The sequence below is a fragment of the Oncorhynchus mykiss genome, chromosome 9 (assembly GCF_057628025.1).
Source record: "Oncorhynchus mykiss isolate SJ-2025 chromosome 9, ASM5762802v1, whole genome shotgun sequence".
Lineage (NCBI taxonomy): Eukaryota > Metazoa > Chordata > Actinopteri > Salmoniformes > Salmonidae > Oncorhynchus > Oncorhynchus mykiss.
Window position 1 is genome coordinate 72,842,682 of NC_143030.1, and position 21,156 is coordinate 72,863,837.

Sequence of the window (21,156 nt, forward strand, 5' to 3'; positions counted from 1 at the left end):
TGTGTATAATTAATTGTTAATGTTGACTTTTGTTTGTCAAAATTATTGCAAAAGATCTACATTAGTTTTCTGTCGTTTTTTTCAGTTGAGCTTTTGGTTATTACATTGTAATTGAAAGAGGTGTTTCCATGTTGACCTGTAGATGCAAGGAGCTTCCCCTCAACCTAGAGGGGGTGTAAGAAGACCCAGACACCACCAGAAGTGCCACAAGGACGTTTCCTAGCTACTTAACATCATATACAGCAGTGGAGGCTGTTGAGCGGAGAACGGCTCATAATAATGGCCGGAACAGAGCAAATGGAATGGAATCAAAGACCTGGAAACCATGTGTTTGATGTATTTGATACCCTTCCACTGATTCCGCTCCAGTCATTACCACAAGCCTCTCCTCCCCAATTAAGGTGCCACCAACCTCCTGTGATGGACAGTATCATAAAACAGGACCTTCTACCAACGAAAAATAAAAAATAAGACAGTTTCCTGTCTTTGGTTTATGTTGTGGTAAATTACACAGAATCCTGGACATTATTTCTGAATTGTATTGTAGGCTGTACACTCTGTGCGAACAGGCTGCTCTGATTTTCTACAGCAAGGAGCTGATCACCTGAAATATGAACATGAAAATAATAACAGAAATGGAGTTTGGAATGCCACAGAACGTAAATCTCAGGTCTAACAACTTACGGTAACTCTTCATTAAAAGCCATGTTACCATTTTGGTTTTCAAATAGGTCTGCAGAATCCGCATCAATCAAATTGGAAGGACAGTTTGGTCAGAGATAGAGCAATCTAAAATGTTTGTATACATCTGTATAAATTAAAATAAGGGTTTATATTGGATGATGATACTGCATTATGAAAATTGAATATGTAAATATTTACTGTGAGAGGTATTTAATTTGGAGCATGAAATTAGGAACTGAATCTGTATTTATGGAATAAAGTTGAATAATTTCAACAAAGTCTGCTGTATACGGCCATAAGCAAACAGGAAAACATTCATCCATAGGTGACGCTCCTAGTTGCTGGGGACTTCAATGCAGGGAAATTTAAATCCGTTTTACCTAATTTCTACCAGCATGTTAAATGTGCAACCAGAGGGAATAAAAACTCTACCTATACTCAACACACTGAGACACGTACAAAGCTCTCCCTCCATTTGGCAAATCTGACCCTAATTATATCCTCCTGACTTCTGCTTGAGAAGTAAAAACTAAAGCAGAAAGCACCAGTGACTTGGTCAACAAAAAAGTGGTCAGATGAAGCAGATGCTAAACTAAAGGACTGTTTTGCTAGCACAGACTGGAATATGTTCTGGGATTCCTCCGATGGCATTGAGGAGTACAACACATCAGTCACTGGCTTCATCAATAAGTGCATCAATGACGTCGTCCCCACAGTGAACATACGTACATACCCCAACCAGAAGCCATAGATTACAGGCAATATCCGCACTGAGCTAAAGGCTAGAGCTGCTGCTTTCAAGGAGCGGGACTCTAACCCGGAAGTTTATGAGAAATCCTGCAATACCCTCTGACGAACCATCAAGCAGGCAAAGCGTCAATACAGGACTAAGATTGAATCGTACTACACTGGCTCCGACGTTCGTCGGATGTGGCTATTACAGACTATAAAGGGAAGCACAGTGACCAGTGACAGGAACCTACCAGGTGAGTTAAATTACTTCTATGCTCGCATCGAGGCAAGTAACACTGAAACATGCATGAGAGTGTGATCATGCTCTCCGTAGCAAATATGAGTACGACCTTTTAACAGGTCAACATCCACAAGGCCGCAGGGCCAGACAGATTACCAGGACTTGTACTCCGAGCTGACCAACTGTCAAGTGTCTTTCCTGACATTTTCAACCTATTCCTGACTGAGTCTGTAATACCAACATGTTTCAAGCAGACCACCATAGTCCCTGTGCCCAAGAACACTAAGGTAACCTGCCTAAATGACTACCGACCCGTAGCACTGACATCTGTAGCCATGAAGTGCTTTGATAGGCTGGTCATGGCTCACATCAACATCATTATCCCAGAAACCCTAGACCCACTCCAATTTGCATACGGCCCCAACAGACCCACAGACGATGCAATCTCTATTGCACTCAACACTGACCTTTCCCACCTGGACAAAAGGAACACCTATGTGAGAATGCTATTCATTGACTACAGCTCAGCGTTCAACACCATAGTACCCTGAAAGCTCATCAATAAATTAAGGACCCTGGGACTAAACATCTCCTTCTGCAACTGGATCCTGGACTTCCTGACAGGCCGTCCCCAGGTTATAAGGGTAGGTAACAACACATCCGCCATGCTGATCCTCAACACTGGGGCCACTTAGAGCTGCGTGCTCAGTCCCCTCCTGTACTCCTTGTTAACTCATGACTGCATGGCCAGGCATGACTCCAACACCATCATCAAGTTTGCCGATGACACATGATCACAGACAACGATGAGACTATAAGGAGGAGGTCAGAGACCTGGCCTTGTGGTCCCAGGAAAACAACCTCTCCCTCAATGTGATCAAGACAAAGGAGATGAGTGTGGACTACAGGAAAAGGAGGACCAAGCACGCCCCCATTCTCATTGACGGGGCTGAAGTGGAGCAGGTTGAGAGCTTCAAGTTCCTTGGTGCCCACTTCACCAACAAACTATTAGAATAGCAATGTCCCAGTGCTATTCTAATGTCCCAGTGCTATTCTAATGTCCCAGTGCTATAGAAATGTCCTAGTGCTATTCAAATGTCCCAGTGCCATAGTTATGTCCTAGTGCTATTCTAATGTCCCAGTGCTATAGTAATGTCCCAGTGCTATAGTTATGTCCCAGTGCTGTGATAATGTCCCAGTGCTATTCCAATGTCCCAGTGTTGTGGTAATGTCCCAGTGCTATTCTAATATCCCAGTGCTATTCTAATGTCGCAGCGCTATAGTAATGTCCTAGTTAGATTCTAATGTCCCAGTGCTATAGTAATGTCATAGTGCTATTCTAATGTCCCAGTGCTATAATAATGTCCTAGTGCTATTCTAATGTCCCAGTGCTATTCTAATGTCCCAGTGCTATTCTACTGTCCCAGTGCTATTCTAATGTCCCAGTGCTATAGTAATGTCCTAGTGCTATTCCAATGTCCCAGTGTTGTGGTAATGTCCCAGTGTTATTCTAATGTCCCAGTGTTGTGGTAATGTCCTAGTGCTATTCTAATGTCCCAGTGCTATTCTAATGTCCCAGTGCTATTCTAATATCCCAGTGCTATTCTAATGTCCCAGTGCTATAGTAATGTCCTATTTAGATTCTTATGTCCCAGAGCTATTCTAATGTCCCAGTGCTATAATAATGTCCTAGTGCTATTCTAATGTCCCAGTGCTATAATAATGTCCTAGTGCTATTCTAATGTCCCAGTGCTATAGTAATGTCCTACTGCTATTCTAATGTCCCAGTGCTATTCCAATGTCCCAGTGTTGTGGTAATGTCCCAGTGCTATTCTAATGTCCCAGTGCTATTGTAATGTCCCAGTGCTATTCTAATGTCCCAGTGCTATAATAATGTCCTAGTGCTATTCTAATGTCCCAGTGCTATTCTAATGTCCCATTGCTATTCTACTGTCCCAGTGCTATTCTACTGTCCCAGTGCTATTCTACTGTCCCAGTGCTATAGTAATGTCCCAGTGCTAAAGTAAAGTCCCAGTGCTATTCTAATGTCCCAGTGCTATAGGCATGTCCTAGTGCTATTCTAATGTCCCAGTGCTATAGTAATGTCCCAGTGCTATAGTTATGTCCCAGTGCTGTGATAATGTCCCAGTGCTATTCCAATGTCCCAGTGTTGTGGTAATGTCCCAGTGCTATTCTAATATCCCAGTGCTATTCTAATGTCGCAGCGCTATAGTAATGTCCTAGTTAGATTCTAATGTCCCAGTGCTATAGTAATGTCATAGTGCTATTCTAATGTCCCAGTGCTATAATAATGTCCTAGTGCTATTCTAATGTCCCAGTGCTATTCTAATGTCCCAGTGCTATTCTACTGTCCCAGTGCTATTCTAATGTCCCAGTGCTATAGTAATGTCCTAGTGCTATTCCAATGTCCCAGTGTTGTGGTAATGTCCCAGTGTTATTCTAATGTCCCAGTGTTGTGGTAATGTCCTAGTGCTATTCTAATGTCCCAGTGCTATTCTAATGTCCCAGTGCTATTCTAATATCCCAGTGCTATTCTAATGTCCCAGTGCTATAGTAATGTCCTATTTAGATTCTTATGTCCCAGAGCTATTCTAATGTCCCAGTGCTATAATAATGTCCTAGTGCTATTCTAATGTCCCAGTGCTATAATAATGTCCTAGTGCTATTCTAATGTCCCAGTGCTATAGTAATGTCCTACTGCTATTCTAATGTCCCAGTGCTATTCCAATGTCCCAGTGTTGTGGTAATGTCCCAGTGCTATTCTAATGTCCCAGTGCTATTGTAATGTCCCAGTGCTATTCTAATGTCCCAGTGCTATAATAATGTCCTAGTGCTATTCTAATGTCCCAGTGCTATTCTAATGTCCCATTGCTATTCTACTGTCCCAGTGCTATTCTACTGTCCCAGTGCTATTCTACTGTCCCAGTGCTATAGTAATGTCCCAGTGCTAAAGTAAAGTCCCAGTGCTATTCTAATGTCCCAGTGCTATAGGCATGTCCCAGGGCTATTCTAATGTCCCAATGCTATAGTAATGTCCCAACTGCTATTCTAATGTCTCAGTGCTATTCTAATGTCCCAGTGCTATAGAAATGTCCTAGTGCTATTCAAATGTCCCAGTGCCATAGTTATGTCCTAGTGCTATTCTAATGTCCCAGTGCTATAGTAATGTCCCAGTGCTATAGTTATGTCCCAGTGCTGTGATAATGTCCCAGTGCTATTCCAATGTCCCAGTGTTGTGGTAATGTCCCAGTGCTATTCTAATATCCCTGTGCTATTCTAATGTCGCAGTGCTATAGTAATAACCTAGTTAGATTCTAATGTCCCAGTGCTATAGTAATGTCATAGTGCTATTCTAATGTCCCAGTGCTATAATAATGTCCTAGTGCTATTCTAATGTCCCAGTGCTATTCTAATGTCCCAGTGCTATTCTACTGTCCCAGTGCTATTCTAATGTCCCAGTGCTATAGTAATGTCCTAGTGCTATTCCAATGTCCCAGTGTTGTGGTAATGTCCCAGTGCTATTCTAATGTCCCAGTGTTGTGGTAATGTCCTAGTGCTATTCTAATGTCCCAGTGCTATTCTAATGTCCCAGTGCTATTCTAATATCCCAGTGCTATTCTAATGTCCCAGTGCTATAGTAATGTCCTATTTAGATTCTTATGTCCCAGAGCTATTCTAATGTCCCAGTGATATAACAATGTCCTAGTGCTATTCAAATGTCCTAGTGCTATTCAAATGTCCCAGTGCCATAGTTATGTCCTAGTGCTATTCTAATGTCCCAGTGCTATAGTAATGTCCCAGTGCTATAGTTATGTCCCAGTGCTGTGATAATGTCCCAGTGCTATTCCAATGTCCCAGTGCCATAGTTATGTCCTAGTGCTATTCTAATGTCCCACTGCAATAGTAATGTCCCAGTGCTATAGTTATGTCCCAGTGCTGTGATAATGTCCCAGTGCTATTCCAATGTCCCAGTGTTGTGGTAATATCCCAGTGCTATTCTAATGTCCCAGTGCTATAGTAATGTCCTAGTTAGATTCTAATGTCCCAGTGCTATAGTAATGTCATAGTGTTATTCTAATGTCCCAGTGCTATAATAATGTCCTAGTGCTATTCTAATGTCCCAGTGCTATTCTAATGTCCCAGTGCTATAGTAATGTCCTAGTGCTATTCCAATGTCCCAGTGTTGTGGTAATGTCCCAGTGCTATTCTAATGTCCCAGTGTTGTGGTAATGTCCTAGTGCTATTCTAATGTCCCAGTGCTATTCTAATGTCCCAGTGCTATTCTAATATCCCAGTGCTATTCTAATGTCCCAGTGCTATAGTAATGTCCTATTTAGATTCTTATGTCCCAGAGCTATTCTAATGTCCCAGTGCTATAATAATGTCCTAGTGCTATTCAAATGTCCTAGTGCTATTCAAATGTCCCAGTGCCATAGTTATGTCCCAGTGCTATAGTAATGTCCCAGTGCTATAGTTATGTCCCAGTGCTGTGATAATGTCCCAGTGCTATTCCAATGTCCCAGTGCCATAGTTATGTCCTAGTGCTATTCTAATGTCCCACTGCTATAGTAATGTCCCAGTGCTATAGTTATGTCCCAGTGCTGTGATAATGTCCCAGTGCTATTCCAATGTCCCAGTGTTGTGGTAATGTCCCAGTGCTATTCTAATATCCCAGTGCTATTCTAATGTCGCTGAAGTGGAGCAGGTTGAGAGCTTCAAGTTCCTTGGTGCCCACTTCACCAACAAACTATTAGAATAGCAATGTCCCAGTGCTATTCTAATGTCCCAGTGCTATTCTAATGTCCCAGTGCTATAGAAATGTCCTAGTGCTATTCAAATGTCCCAGTGCCATAGTTATGTCCTAGTGCTATTCTAATGTCCCAGTGCTATAGTAATGTCCCAGTGCTACAGTTATGTCCCAGTGCTGTGATAATGTCCCAGTGCTATTCCAATGTCCCAGTGTTGTGGTAATGTCCCAGTGTTATTCTAATGTCCCAGTGCTATTCTAATGTCCCAGTGCTATAGAAATGTCCTAGTGCTATTCAAATGTCCCAGTGCCATAGTTATGTCCTAGTGCTATTCTAATGTCCCAGTGCTATAGTAATGTCCCAGTGCTATAGTTATGTCCCAGTGCTGTGATAATGTCCCAGTGCTATTCCAATGTCCCAGTGTTGTGGTAATGTCCCAGTGCTATTCTAATATCCCAGTGCTATTCTAATGTCGCAGTGCTATAGTAATGTCCTAGTTAGATTCTAATGTCCCAGTGCTATAGTAATGTCATAGTGCTATTCTAATGTCCCAGTGCTATAATAATGTCCTAGTGCTATTCTAATGTCCCAGTGCTATTCTAATGTCCCAGTGCTATTGTAATGTCCTAGTGCTATTCCAATGTCCCAGTGTTGTGGTAATGTCCCAGTGCTATTCTAATGTCCCAGTGTTGTGGTAATGTCCTAGTGCTATTCTAATGTCCCAGTGCTATTCTAATGTCCCAGTGCTATTCTAATATCCCAGTGCTATTCTAATGTCCCAGTGCTATAGTAATGTCCTATTTAGATTCTTATGTCCCAGAGCTATTCTAATGTCCCAGTGCTATAATAATGTCCTAGTGCTATTCAAATGTCCTAGTGCTATTCAAATGTCCCAGTGCCATAGTTATGTCCTAGTGCTATTCTAATGTCCCAGTGCTATAGTAATGTCCCAGTGCTATAGTTATGTCCCAGTGCTGTGATAATGTCCCAGTGCTATTCCAATGTCCCAGTGCCATAGTTATGTCCTAGTGCTATTCTAATGTCCCACTGCTATAGTAATGTCCCAGTGCTATAGTTATGTCCCAGTGCTGTGATAATGTCCCAGTGCTATTCCAATGTCCCAGTGTTGTGGTAATGTCCCAGTGCTATTCTAATATCCCAGTGCTATTCTAATGTCGCTGAAGTGGAGCAGGTTGAGAGCTTCAAGTTCCTTGGTGCCCACTTCACCAACAAACTATTAGAATAGCAATGTCCTAGTGCTATTCTAATGTCCCAGTGCTATTCTAATGTCCCAGTGCTATAGAAATGTCCTAGTGCTATTCAAATGTCCCAGTGCCATAGTTATGTCCTAGTGCTATTCTAATGTCCCAGTGCTATAGTAATGTCCCAGTGCTACAGTTATGTCCCAGTGCTGTGATAATGTCCCAGTGCTATTCCAATGTCCCAGTGTTGTGGTAATGTCCCAGTGTTATTCTAATGTCCCAGTGCTATTCTAATGTCCCAGTGCTTTGAAATGTCCTAGTGCTATTCAAATGTCCCAGTGCCATAGTTATGTCCTAGTGCTATTCTAATGTCCCAGTGCTATAGTAATGTCCCAGTGCTATAGTTATGTCCCAGTGCTGTGATAATGTCCCAGTGCTATTCCAATGTCCCAGTGTTGTGGTAATGTCCCAGTGCTATTCTAATATCCCAGTGCTATTCTAATGTCGCAGTGCTATAGTAATGTCCTAGTTAGATTCTAATGTCCCAGTGCTATAGTAATGTCATAGTGCTATTCTAATGTCCCAGTGCTATAATAATGTCCTAGTGCTATTCTAATGTCCCAGTGCTATTCTAATGTCCCAGTGCTATTCTACTGTCCCAGTGCTATTCTAATGTCCCAGTGCTATAGTAATGTCCTAGTGCTATTCCAATGTCCCAGTGTTGTGGTAATGTCCCAGTGTTATTCTAATGTCCCAGTGTTGTGGTAATGTCCTAGTGCTATTCTAATGTCCCAGTGCTATTCTAATGTCCCAGTGCTATTCGAATATCCCAGTGCTATTCTAATGTCCCAGTGCTATAGTAATGTCCTATTTAGATTCTTATGTCCCAGAGCTATTCTAATGTCCCAGTGCTATAATAATGTCCTAGTGCTATTCTAATGTCCCAGTGCTATAATAATGTCCTAGTGCTATTCTAATGTCCCAGTGCTATAGTAATGTCCTAGTGCTATTCTAATGTCCCAGTGCTATTCCAATGTCCCAGTGTTGTGGTAATGTCCCAGTGCAATTCTAATGTCCCAGTGCTATAGTAATGTCCTAGTGCTATTCTAATGTCCCAGTGCTATTCCAATGTCCCAGTGTTGTGGTAATGTCCCAGTGCTATTCTAATGTCCCAGTGCTATTGTAATGTCCCAGTGCTATTCTAATGTCCCAGTGCTATAATAATGTCCTAGTGCTATTCTAATGTCCCAGTGCTATTCTACTGTCCCATTGCTATTCTACTGTCCCAGTGCTATTCTACTGTCCCAGTGCTATTCTACTATCCCAGTGCTATAGTAATGTCCCAGTGCTAAAGTAAAGTCCCAGTGCTATTCTAATGTCCCAGTGCTATAGGCATGTCCCAGGGCTATTCTAATGTCCCAATGCTATAGTAATGTCCCAACTGCTATTCTAATATCTCAGTGCTATTCTAATGTCCCAGTGCTAATCTAATGTCCCAGTGCTATAGTAATGTCCTAGTGCTATTCTAATGTCCCAGTGCTATTCCAATGTCCCAGTGTTGTGGTAATGTCCCAGTGCTATTCTAATGTCCCAGTGCTATTGTAATGTCCCAGTGCTATTCTAATGTTCCAGGGCTATAATAATGTCCTAGTGCTATTCTAATGTCCCAGTGCTATTCTACTGTCCCAGTGCTATTCTACTGTCCCAGTGCTATTCTACTGTCCCAGTGCTATAGTAATGTCCCAGTGCTATAGTAATGTCCCAGTGCTATTCTAATGTCCCAGTATTATTCTAATGTCCCAGTTCTAATGTCCCAGTGCTATTCTAATGTATCAGTGCATAGTAATTTCCCAGTGCTGTGATAATGTCCCAGTGCTATAGTTATGTCCTAGTGCTATTCTAATGTCCCAGTGCTATAGTAATGTTCCAGTGCTATTCTAATGTCCCAATGCTATAGTAATGTCCCAGTGATATTCTAATGTCCCAGTTCTAATATCCCAGTGCTATTCTAATGTCTCAGTGCATAGTAATGTCCCAGTGCTGTGATAATGTCCCAGTGCTGTGGTAATGTCCAAAAACTGTGGTAATGTCCCAGTGCTGTGGTAATGTCCCAGTGCTATAGTAAAGTCCCAGTGCTATTCTAATGTCCCAGTACTATTCTAATGTCCCAGTTATAATGTCCCAGTGCTATAGTAATGTCCCAGTACTATTCTAATGTCCCAGTGCTATTCGAATGTCCCAGTTCTAATGTCCCAGTGCTATTCTAATGTCCCAGTGCTGTGATAATGTCCCAATGTTGTGGTAATGTCCCAGTGCTGTGGTAATCCCAGTGTTGTGGTAACGTCCCAGTGCTATTCTAATGTCCCAGTGTTGTGGTAATGTCCTAGTGCTATTCTAATGTCCCAGTGCTGTGGTAATCCCAGTGTTGTGGTAACGTCCCAGTGCTATTCTAATGTCCCAGTGTTGTGGTAATGTCCTAGTGCTATTCTAATGTCCCAGTGCTGTGGTAATCCCAGTGTTGTGGTAACGTCCCAGTGTTATTCTAATGTCCCAGTGTTGTGGTAATGTCCCAGTGTTATTCTAATGTCCCAGTGTTGTGATAATGTCCCAATGTTGTGGTAATGTCCCAGTGTTGTGGTAATGTCCTGGTGCTATTCTAATGTCCCAGTGCTATTCTAATGTCCCAGTGCTATTCTAATATCCCAGTGCTATTCTAATGTCCCAGTGCTATAGTAATGTCCTATTTAGATTCTTATGTCCCAGAGCTATTCTAATGTCCCAGTGCTATAATAATGTCCTAGTGCTATTCTAATGTCCCAGTGCTATAATAATGTCCTAGTGCTATTCTAATGTCCCAGTGCTATAGTAATGTCCTAGTGCTATTCTAATGTCCCAGTGCTATTCCAATGTCCCAGTGTTGTGGTAATGTCCCAGTGCTATTCTAATGTCCCAGTGCTATAGTAATGTCCTAGTGCTATTCTAATGTCCCAGTGCTATTCCAATGTCCCAGTGTTGTGGTAATGTCCCAGTGCTATTCTAATGTCACAGTGCTATTCTAATGTCCCTGTGCTATAATAATGTCCTAGTGCTATTCTAATGTCCCAGTGCTATTCTACTGTCCCATTGCTATTCTACTGTCCCAGTGCTATTCTACTGTCCCAGTGCTATTCTACTGTCCCAGTGCTATAGTAATGTCCCAGTGCTAAAGTAAAGTCCCAGTGCTATTCTAATGTCCCAGTGCTATAGGCATGTCCCAGGGCTATTCTAATGTCCCAATGCTATAGTAATGTCCCAACTGCTATTCTAATATCTCAGTGCTATTCTAATGTCCCAGTGCTAATCTAATGTCCCAGTGCTATAGTAATGTCCTAGTGCTATTCTAATGTCCCAGTGCTATTCCAATGTCCCAGTGTTGTGGTAATGTCCCAGTGCTATTCTAATGTCCCAGTGCTATTGTAATGTCCCAGTGCTATTCTAATGTTCCAGTGCTATAATAATGTCCTAGTGCTATTCTAATGTCCCAGTGCTATTCTACTGTCCCAGTGCTATTCTACTGTCCCAGTGCTATTCTACTGTCCCAGTGCTATAGTAATGTCCCAGTGCTATTCTAATGTCCCAGTATTATTCTAATGTCCCAGTTCTAATGTCCCAGTGCTATTCTAATGTATCAGTGCATAGTAATTTCCCAGTGCTGTGATAATGTCCCAGTGCTATAGTTATGTCCTAGTGCTATTCTAATGTCCCAGTGCTATAGTAATGTTCCAGTGCTATTCTAATGTCCCAATGCTATAGTAATGTCCCAGTGATATTCTAATGTCCCAGTTCTAATGTCCCAGTGCTATTCTAATGTCTCAGTGCATAGTAATGTCCCAGTGCTGTGATAATGTCCCAGTGCTGTGGTAATGTCCAAGTGCTGTGGTAATGTCCCAGTGCTGTGGTAATGTCCCAGTGCTATAGTAAAGTCCCAGTGCTATTCTAATGTCCCAGTACTATTCTAATGTCCCAGTTATAATGTCCCAGTGCTATAGTAATGTCCCAGTACTATTCTAATGTCCCAGTGCTATTCGAATGTCCCAGTTCTAATGTCCCAGTGCTATTCTAATGTCCCAGTGCTGTGATAATGTCCCAATGTTGTGGTAATGTCCCAGTGCTGTGGTAATCCCAGTGTTGTGGTAACGTCCCAGTGCTATTCTAATGTCCCAGTGTTGTGGTAATGTCCTAGTGCTATTCTAATATCCCAGTGCTGTGGTAATCCCAGTGTTGTGGTAACGTCCCAGTGCTATTCTAATGTCCCAGTGTTGTGGTAATGTCCTAGTGCTATTCTAATGTCCCAGTGCTGTGGTAATCCCAGTGTTGTGGTAACGTCCCAGTGTTATTCTAATGTCCCAGTGTTGTGGTAATGTCCCAGTGTTGTGGTAACGTCCCAGTGCTATTCTAATGTCCCAGTGTTGTGGTAATGTCCCAGTGCTATTCTAATGTCCCAGTGTTGTGGTTATGTCCCAGTGCTGTGGTAATGTCCCACTGCTATTCTAATTTCCCAGTGCTATTCTAATGTCCCAGTGTTGTGGTTATGTCCCAGTGCTGTGGTAATGTCCCACTGCTATTCTAATGTCCCAGTGCTATAGTAATGTCCCAGTGCTATAGTTATGTCCCAGTGCTGTGATAATGTCCCAGTGCTATTCCAATGTCCCAGTGCCATAGTTATGTCCTAGTGCTATTCTAATGTCCCACTGCTATAGTAATGTCCCAGTGCTATAGTTATGTCCCAGTGCTGTGATAATGTCCCAGTGCTATTCCAATGTCCCAGTGTTGTGGTAATGTCCCAGTGCTATTCTAATATCCCAGTGCTATTCTAATGTCGCTGAAGTGGAGCAGGTTGAGAGCTTCAAGTTCCTTGGTGCCCACTTCACCAACAAACTATTAGAATAGCAATGTCCTAGTGCTATTCTAATGTCCCAGTGCTATTCTAATGTCCCAGTGCTATAGAAATGTCCTAGTGCTATTCAAATGTCCCAGTGCCATAGTTATGTCCTAGTGCTATTCTAATGTCCCAGTGCTATAGTAATGTCCCAGTGCTACAGTTATGTCCCAGTGCTGTGATAATGTCCCAGTGCTATTCCAATGTCCCAGTGTTGTGGTAATGTCCCAGTGTTATTCTAATGTCCCAGTGCTATTCTAATGTCCCAGTGCTTTGAAATGTCCTAGTGCTATTCAAATGTCCCAGTGCCATAGTTATGTCCTAGTGCTATTCTAATGTCCCAGTGCTATAGTAATGTCCCAGTGCTATAGTTATGTCCCAGTGCTGTGATAATGTCCCAGTGCTATTCCAATGTCCCAGTGTTGTGGTAATGTCCCAGTGCTATTCTAATATCCCAGTGCTATTCTAATGTCGCAGTGCTATAGTAATGTCCTAGTTAGATTCTAATGTCCCAGTGCTATAGTAATGTCATAGTGCTATTCTAATGTCCCAGTGCTATAATAATGTCCTAGTGCTATTCTAATGTCCCAGTGCTATTCTAATGTCCCAGTGCTATTCTACTGTCCCAGTGCTATTCTAATGTCCCAGTGCTATAGTAATGTCCTAGTGCTATTCCAATGTCCCAGTGTTGTGGTAATGTCCCAGTGTTATTCTAATGTCCCAGTGTTGTGGTAATGTCCTAGTGCTATTCTAATGTCCCAGTGCTATTCTAATGTCCCAGTGCTATTCGAATATCCCAGTGCTATTCTAATGTCCCAGTGCTATAGTAATGTCCTATTTAGATTCTTATGTCCCAGAGCTATTCTAATGTCCCAGTGCTATAATAATGTCCTAGTGCTATTCTAATGTCCCAGTGCTATAATAATGTCCTAGTGCTATTCTAATGTCCCAGTGCTATAGTAATGTCCTAGTGCTATTCTAATGTCCCAGTGCTATTCCAATGTCCCAGTGTTGTGGTAATGTCCCAGTGCAATTCTAATGTCCCAGTGCTATAGTAATGTCCTAGTGCTATTCTAATGTCCCAGTGCTATTCCAATGTCCCAGTGTTGTGGTAATGTCCCAGTGCTATTCTAATGTCCCAGTGCTATTGTAATGTCCCAGTGCTATTCTAATGTCCCAGTGCTATAATAATGTCCTAGTGCTATTCTAATGTCCCAGTGCTATTCTACTGTCCCATTGCTATTCTACTGTCCCAGTGCTATTCTACTGTCCCAGTGCTATTCTACTATCCCAGTGCTATAGTAATGTCCCAGTGCTAAAGTAAAGTCCCAGTGCTATTCTAATGTCCCAGTGCTATAGGCATGTCCCAGGGCTATTCTAATGTCCCAATGCTATAGTAATGTCCCAACTGCTATTCTAATATCTCAGTGCTATTCTAATGTCCCAGTGCTAATCTAATGTCCCAGTGCTATAGTAATGTCCTAGTGCTATTCTAATGTCCCAGTGCTATTCCAATGTCCCAGTGTTGTGGTAATGTCCCAGTGCTATTCTAATGTCCCAGTGCTATTGTAATGTCCCAGTGCTATTCTAATGTTCCAGGGCTATAATAATGTCCTAGTGCTATTCTAATGTCCCAGTGCTATTCTACTGTCCCAGTGCTATTCTACTGTCCCAGTGCTATTCTACTGTCCCAGTGCTATAGTAATGTCCCAGTGCTATAGTAATGTCCCAGTGCTATTCTAATGTCCCAGTATTATTCTAATGTCCCAGTTCTAATGTCCCAGTGCTATTCTAATGTATCAGTGCATAGTAATTTCCCAGTGCTGTGATAATGTCCCAGTGCTATAGTTATGTCCTAGTGCTATTCTAATGTCCCAGTGCTATAGTAATGTTCCAGTGCTATTCTAATGTCCCAATGCTATAGTAATGTCCCAGTGATATTCTAATGTCCCAGTTCTAATGTCCCAGTGCTATTCTAATGTCTCAGTGCATAGTAATGTCCCAGTGCTGTGATAATGTCCCAGTGCTGTGGTAATGTCCAAAAACTGTGGTAATGTCCCAGTGCTGTGGTAATGTCCCAGTGCTATAGTAAAGTCCCAGTGCTATTCTAATGTCCCAGTACTATTCTAATGTCCCAGTTATAATGTCCCAGTGCTATAGTAATGTCCCAGTACTATTCTAATGTCCCAGTGCTATTCGAATGTCCCAGTTCTAATGTCCCAGTGCTATTCTAATGTCCCAGTGCTGTGATAATGTCCCAATGTTGTGGTAATGTCCCAGTGCTGTGGTAATCCCAGTGTTGTGGTAACGTCCCAGTGCTATTCTAATGTCCCAGTGTTGTGGTAATGTCCTAGTGCTATTCTAATGTCCCAGTGCTGTGGTAATCCCAGTGTTGTGGTAACGTCCCAGTGCTATTCTAATGTCCCAGTGTTGTGGTAATGTCCTAGTGCTATTCTAATGTCCCAGTGCTGTGGTAATCCCAGTGTTGTGGTAACGTCCCAGTGTTATTCTAATGTCCCAGTGTTGTGGTAATGTCCCAGTGTTATTCTAATGTCCCAGTGTTGTGATAATGTCCCAATGTTGTGGTAATGTCCCAGTGTTGTGGTAATGTCCTGGTGCTATTCTAATGTCCCAGTGCTATTCTAATGTCCCAGTGCTATTCTAATATCCCAGTGCTATTCTAATGTCCCAGTGCTATAGTAATGTCCTATTTAGATTCTTATGTCCCAGAGCTATTCTAATGTCCCAGTGCTATAATAATGTCCTAGTGCTATTCTAATGTCCCAGTGCTATAATAATGTCCTAGTGCTATTCTAATGTCCCAGTGCTATAGTAATGTCCTAGTGCTATTCTAATGTCCCAGTGCTATTCCAATGTCCCAGTGTTGTGGTAATGTCCCAGTGCTATTCTAATGTCCCAGTGCTATAGTAATGTCCTAGTGCTATTCTAATGTCCCAGTGCTATTCCAATGTCCCAGTGTTGTGGTAATGTCCCAGTGCTATTCTAATGTCACAGTGCTATTCTAATGTCCCTGTGCTATAATAATGTCCTAGTGCTATTCTAATGTCCCAGTGCTATTCTACTGTCCCATTGCTATTCTACTGTCCCAGTGCTATTCTACTGTCCCAGTGCTATTCTACTGTCCCAGTGCTATAGTAATGTCCCAGTGCTAAAGTAAAGTCCCAGTGCTATTCTAATGTCCCAGTGCTATAGGCATGTCCCAGGGCTATTCTAATGTCCCAATGCTATAGTAATGTCCCAACTGCTATTCTAATATCTCAGTGCTATTCTAATGTCCCAGTGCTAATCTAATGTCCCAGTGCTATAGTAATGTCCTAGTGCTATTCTAATGTCCCAGTGCTATTCCAATGTCCCAGTGTTGTGGTAATGTCCCAGTGCTATTCTAATGTCCCAGTGCTATTGTAATGTCCCAGTGCTATTCTAATGTTCCAGTGCTATAATAATGTCCTAGTGCTATTCTAATGTCCCAGTGCTATTCTACTGTCCCAGTGCTATTCTACTGTCCCAGTGCTATTCTACTGTCCCAGTGCTATAGTAATGTCCCAGTGCTATTCTAATGTCCCAGTATTATTCTAATGTCCCAGTTCTAATGTCCCAGTGCTATTCTAATGTATCAGTGCATAGTAATTTCCCAGTGCTGTGATAATGTCCCAGTGCTATAGTTATGTCCTAGTGCTATTCTAATGTCCCAGTGCTATAGTAATGTTCCAGTGCTATTCTAATGTCCCAATGCTATAGTAATGTCCCAGTGATATTCTAATGTCCCAGTTCTAATGTCCCAGTGCTATTCTAATGTCTCAGTGCATAGTAATGTCCCAGTGCTGTGATAATGTCCCAGTGCTGTGGTAATGTCCAAGTGCTGTGGTAATGTCCCAGTGCTGTGGTAATGTCCCAGTGCTATAGTAAAGTCCCAGTGCTATTCTAATGTCCCAGTACTATTCTAATGTCCCAGTTATAATGTCCCAGTGCTATAGTAATGTCCCAGTACTATTCTAATGTCCCAGTGCTATTCGAATGTCCCAGTTCTAATGTCCCAGTGCTATTCTAATGTCCCAGTGCTGTGATAATGTCCCAATGTTGTGGTAATGTCCCAGTGCTGTGGTAATCCCAGTGTTGTGGTAACGTCCCAGTGCTATTCTAATGTCCCAGTGTTGTGGTAATGTCCTAGTGCTATTCTAATATCCCAGTGCTGTGGTAATCCCAGTGTTGTGGTAACGTCCCAGTGCTATTCTAATGTCCCAGTGTTGTGGTAATGTCCTAGTGCTATTCTAATGTCCCAGTGCTGTGGTAATCCCAGTGTTGTGGTAACGTCCCAGTGTTATTCTAATGTCCCAGTGTTGTGGTAATGTCCCAGTGTTGTGGTAACGTCCCAGTGCTATTCTAATGTCCCAGTGTTGTGGTAATGTCCCAGTGCTATTCTAATGTCCCAGTGTTGTGGTTATGTCCCAGTGCTGTGGTAATGTCCCACTGCTATTCTAATTTCCCAGTGCTATTCTAATGTCCCAGTGTTGTGGTAATGTCCCAGTGTTGTGGTAATGTCCTAGTGCTGTGGCAATGTCCAAGTGCTCTGATTGTTTCCCTGTGCTGTGCAGATGGAGTCACTCTTTGTGTGTGTGTGTGCACCTTGCAGTCAGTTGATGCACCTTGCAGTCGTGGACGGAGCATCTTCCGTACCAGTCCGTGATGCAACCTCTCAGGACACTCTCAATTCTACAATGGCAGTGTTTGGAGAGGACCCTGGGTGGCATGCAAATGATCAGAAATGATTTCCCATTGTATTTTTTCAGACTATCAGATCGGACAAGCGATAGTTCAACCCAGCAGTTCAATAAGTGCTTGCATGCATACACACTACCTGTGTGTCTTGTCAGTTTGTGGTACTCTGTCTTGCCGAGGACTGTCGCAGTGTGTTGGATATTCATCCCAGCGCTGAGGTTCTACCAGAACCCAGGAAATCGTCTGTCTGTCTGTCTGTCTGTGTGTCTGTGTGTGTGTGTGTGTGTGTGTGTGTGTGTGTGTGTGTGTGTGTGTGTGTGTGTGTGTGTGTGTGTGTGTGTGTGTGTGTGTGTGTGTGTGTGTGTGTGTGTGTGTGTGTTGTGTGTGTGTGTGGACGGTAGGCAGCCCTAGCCCATACAGGGAGTACCCCTGGAGCAAATTAGTGTTAAGTGCCTTGCTCAGGGCACATCAACAGATTTTTAACTTGTTGGCTCGTGTAATCGAATCAGCTTCCTTTCGGTTACTGGCCCAACCACTGGGCTGCCTGATAGGCTACCTGCATAATAGCCCTGTACTGTCTGTGTGGATGTTAACTCTTCTACATCAGACACATACAACCCCATCATCGTCATCATCATCCTTCATCTCCTCCTAAATGTATTTCCCCGCTTCCTTCAGGTGATGAGAAAAACTTCCTGGTCAACATATCCCAGCATCCAGTTTTTCAGACCTGTTCACACAGATCACGCCCCAAAAGGCACACTACTCCCTTTATAGTGCACTACTTTTATATAGGCAATAGGGTGCTATTTGGAATGCAAACTCTGGTCAAAAGTAGTGCACTATGTAGGAAATAGGGTGCTGAGCCCTGGTCAAAAGTACTGTAGTGCACTATATAGGGAATAGGGTGCTGAGTCCTGGTCAAAAGTACTGTAGTGCACTATATAGGGCATAGGGTGATGAGCCCTGGTCTAAAGTAGTGTAGTGCACTATATAGGGCATAGGGTGCTAAGCCCTGGTCTAAAGTAGTGCACAATATTGGGAATAGCTACGGTGCCATTTGAGGAGGTGGGGAGAGGGGGGGGGGGGTGGTGATAACAATCCCGGACCATTGGGCTACAGTATCTACTCACTGCTTCTTTACAGTGAACCACAGAGAGAAGCAGCATCATGTCTGTACAGATGGACTCACAAACATCATGGTCTTTGGTCGTATGGCTGTGGGGGGGATGTTGTTAACAAATTCAATACAGCCATTCCATCTGAAAGGGCTGGCTGAAAGTCAAAGGACTGTTAGCTGCTATGCTACTGTATACCACACCTAGATCCATGTCCTGTGTTGTTGTCCTACGCTAATAACATCCACAGGAGTGTATGGGCTAATACACACAGAAGGGTGATAGAGTGTAGGGCATTGAATTAGAATTCAATTCCATTTACTAATTCTAAGTGCTAGGCTATCGTTCCTGTCACATTGTAAAGTCTAAAAAATATATATTATATATATATATATATATATATATATATATATATATATATATATATATAAAAATACATTAATATTCAAATTTGCACCAAAAGTGCATTAAATGTTGCCTACTGTAAATAAAATGAGTGAAGAATCACAATATTATAGTATTCTATACTGTAGATATCCTGAAATATTCAGAATATCAACCCATTGATTAAATACATCACAATAGTGTAGAAGTCTTCCCATAGAAGAGATGTTGTGAATCCTGATCTCCAGTTAAAAGAACCCAGAGACAATACAGCTTGTAACTGGAAGGCTGCTTTATTGGTCATACAAATGTTTGTGTTCAAATGAAGACAATCTTTCATGAGTTCTTACTAAGAGCCGAAATGGTTGTGTATCACTAACACCATACTGCATGTATCTTTAATATCACAGCGTTCAAATGATAAACGACAGTTTGAAAAGCACTTTCAAAAACTATTTTTCAGCAAAACATTTTTAAAAGTATATAATAAATCCATGCTAAAAAAAAAGAGTCCCCATTATGTCATTAATTTAATATTGATACAAAAATAAATTTCAGATGGAAAGAACAGAGATATAGAAGGCAAGCTGCTTTTTCACAAGGTAACACACATGAACACAAGAAACTGCTGTTTTGAGTTGGATTGTTGTTTTGAGTTGGATTGCTGTTTTGAGTTGGATTTCTGTTTTGAGTTGGATTGCTGTTTTGAGTTGGATTGCTGTTTTGAGTTGGATTGCTGTTTTGAGTTGGATTGCTGTTTTGAGTTGAATTGCTGTTTTGAGTTGGATTGCTGTTTTGAGTTGGATTGCTGTTTTGAGTTGGATTGCTGTTTTGAGTTGGATTGCTGTTTTGAGTTGGACTGCTGTTTTGTAAGGTAACATCAAAAGTCTATCTAGAGGATGAAGAGAAGAGGGCAGTTATTTGTTAATAGTTGTTAAGATAATCTGATCCCCGGCAGTATTAGTTCTGACCCCTCTCATCGTATCGTATGGACAAACGATGCTGTTAGGTAGCCTCGAGTCCCTGATAGACGTTGTCCTTCATTCTTTTCAATTTACCCCACCCCACCCCTTACGCACACCCCACCCCATTCCCTCCTTCCACAGTTTTGAACATTTAAGTGTGGTATCATCATCTTCCAAAAAAACACAGAAAAAGCTGAAAAGGGCACATGCCAATGAGTGGAGTTATAACACTAGATTAGAAACAAACCATTCAAAGTTAAAGTGAGAGATGTTTGAAGCACAAAGTATCAGACATTGAAGTGCTGAACTGTAATTGCATTGATATGGTGTGGCTGTATGGATGGAGATGGGTAGTTAGGCCTACCAGGCTGTATTTATGGGTAGAGAGAAATAGATTGATTGGACCAGACCATGTGGCTGTATTTATGGGTAGAGAGAAATAGATTGATTGGACCAGACCGTGTGGCTGTATTTATGGGTAGAGAGAGAGATATATTGATTGGACCAGACCGTGTGGCTGTATTTATGGGTAGAAAGAGATATATTGATTGGACCAGACCATGTGGCTGTATTTATGGGTAGAAATAGAGATATATTGATTGGACCAGACCATGTGGCTGTATTTATGGGTAGAAAGAGAGATATATTGATTGGACCAGACCATGTGGCTGTATTTATGGGTAGAAAGAGAGATATATTGATTGGACCAGACCATGTGGCTGTATTTATGGGTAGAAAGAGAGATATATTGATTGGACCAGACCATGTGGCTGTATTTATGGGTAGAGAGAGAGATATATTCATTGGACCAGATCTTGTGTATGTGGATAGATGTACTAGATCCTAGTGTGTGTAGGGTGGTTACAGTATATAGATAAGCCTAATATGGCTTGTGGATGTATGGGTAGATACTAGGTCTTTTAGGCTTGTGGATGCATGGGTAGATACTAGGTATTTTAGGCTTGTGGATGTATGGGTAGATACTATGTCTTTTAGGCTTGTGGATGCATGGGTAGATACTAGGTATTTTAGGCCTTGGATGTATCTATAGATACTAGGTCTTTTAGGCCTTGTGGATGTATGAGTAGATACTAGGTCTTGGTTGGGATAGACGCCATCTTCACTGGAAGAGGCAGTCACACCCAACGGACTATCTAATTTGGACAAATGACTGATTAGTCAGGTTGAATTGCTGTGTGTCTGTGTGAATGTGTATGTGTGTGTTTGTTTATTGATTGCAGTTGAAAAAAGTTTGACAAGTTTGCAGAAAACAGTGGGAAATGTGCTGGTAGCATAAACCTCTCATCATCATGGTAATATCATGGCAGCAGCTCCAGTGACAATGTATCCGCTATTTCCCAACACATACAGTAGGGTGCTGAATTACCAACCAGTTTTAGACTGAA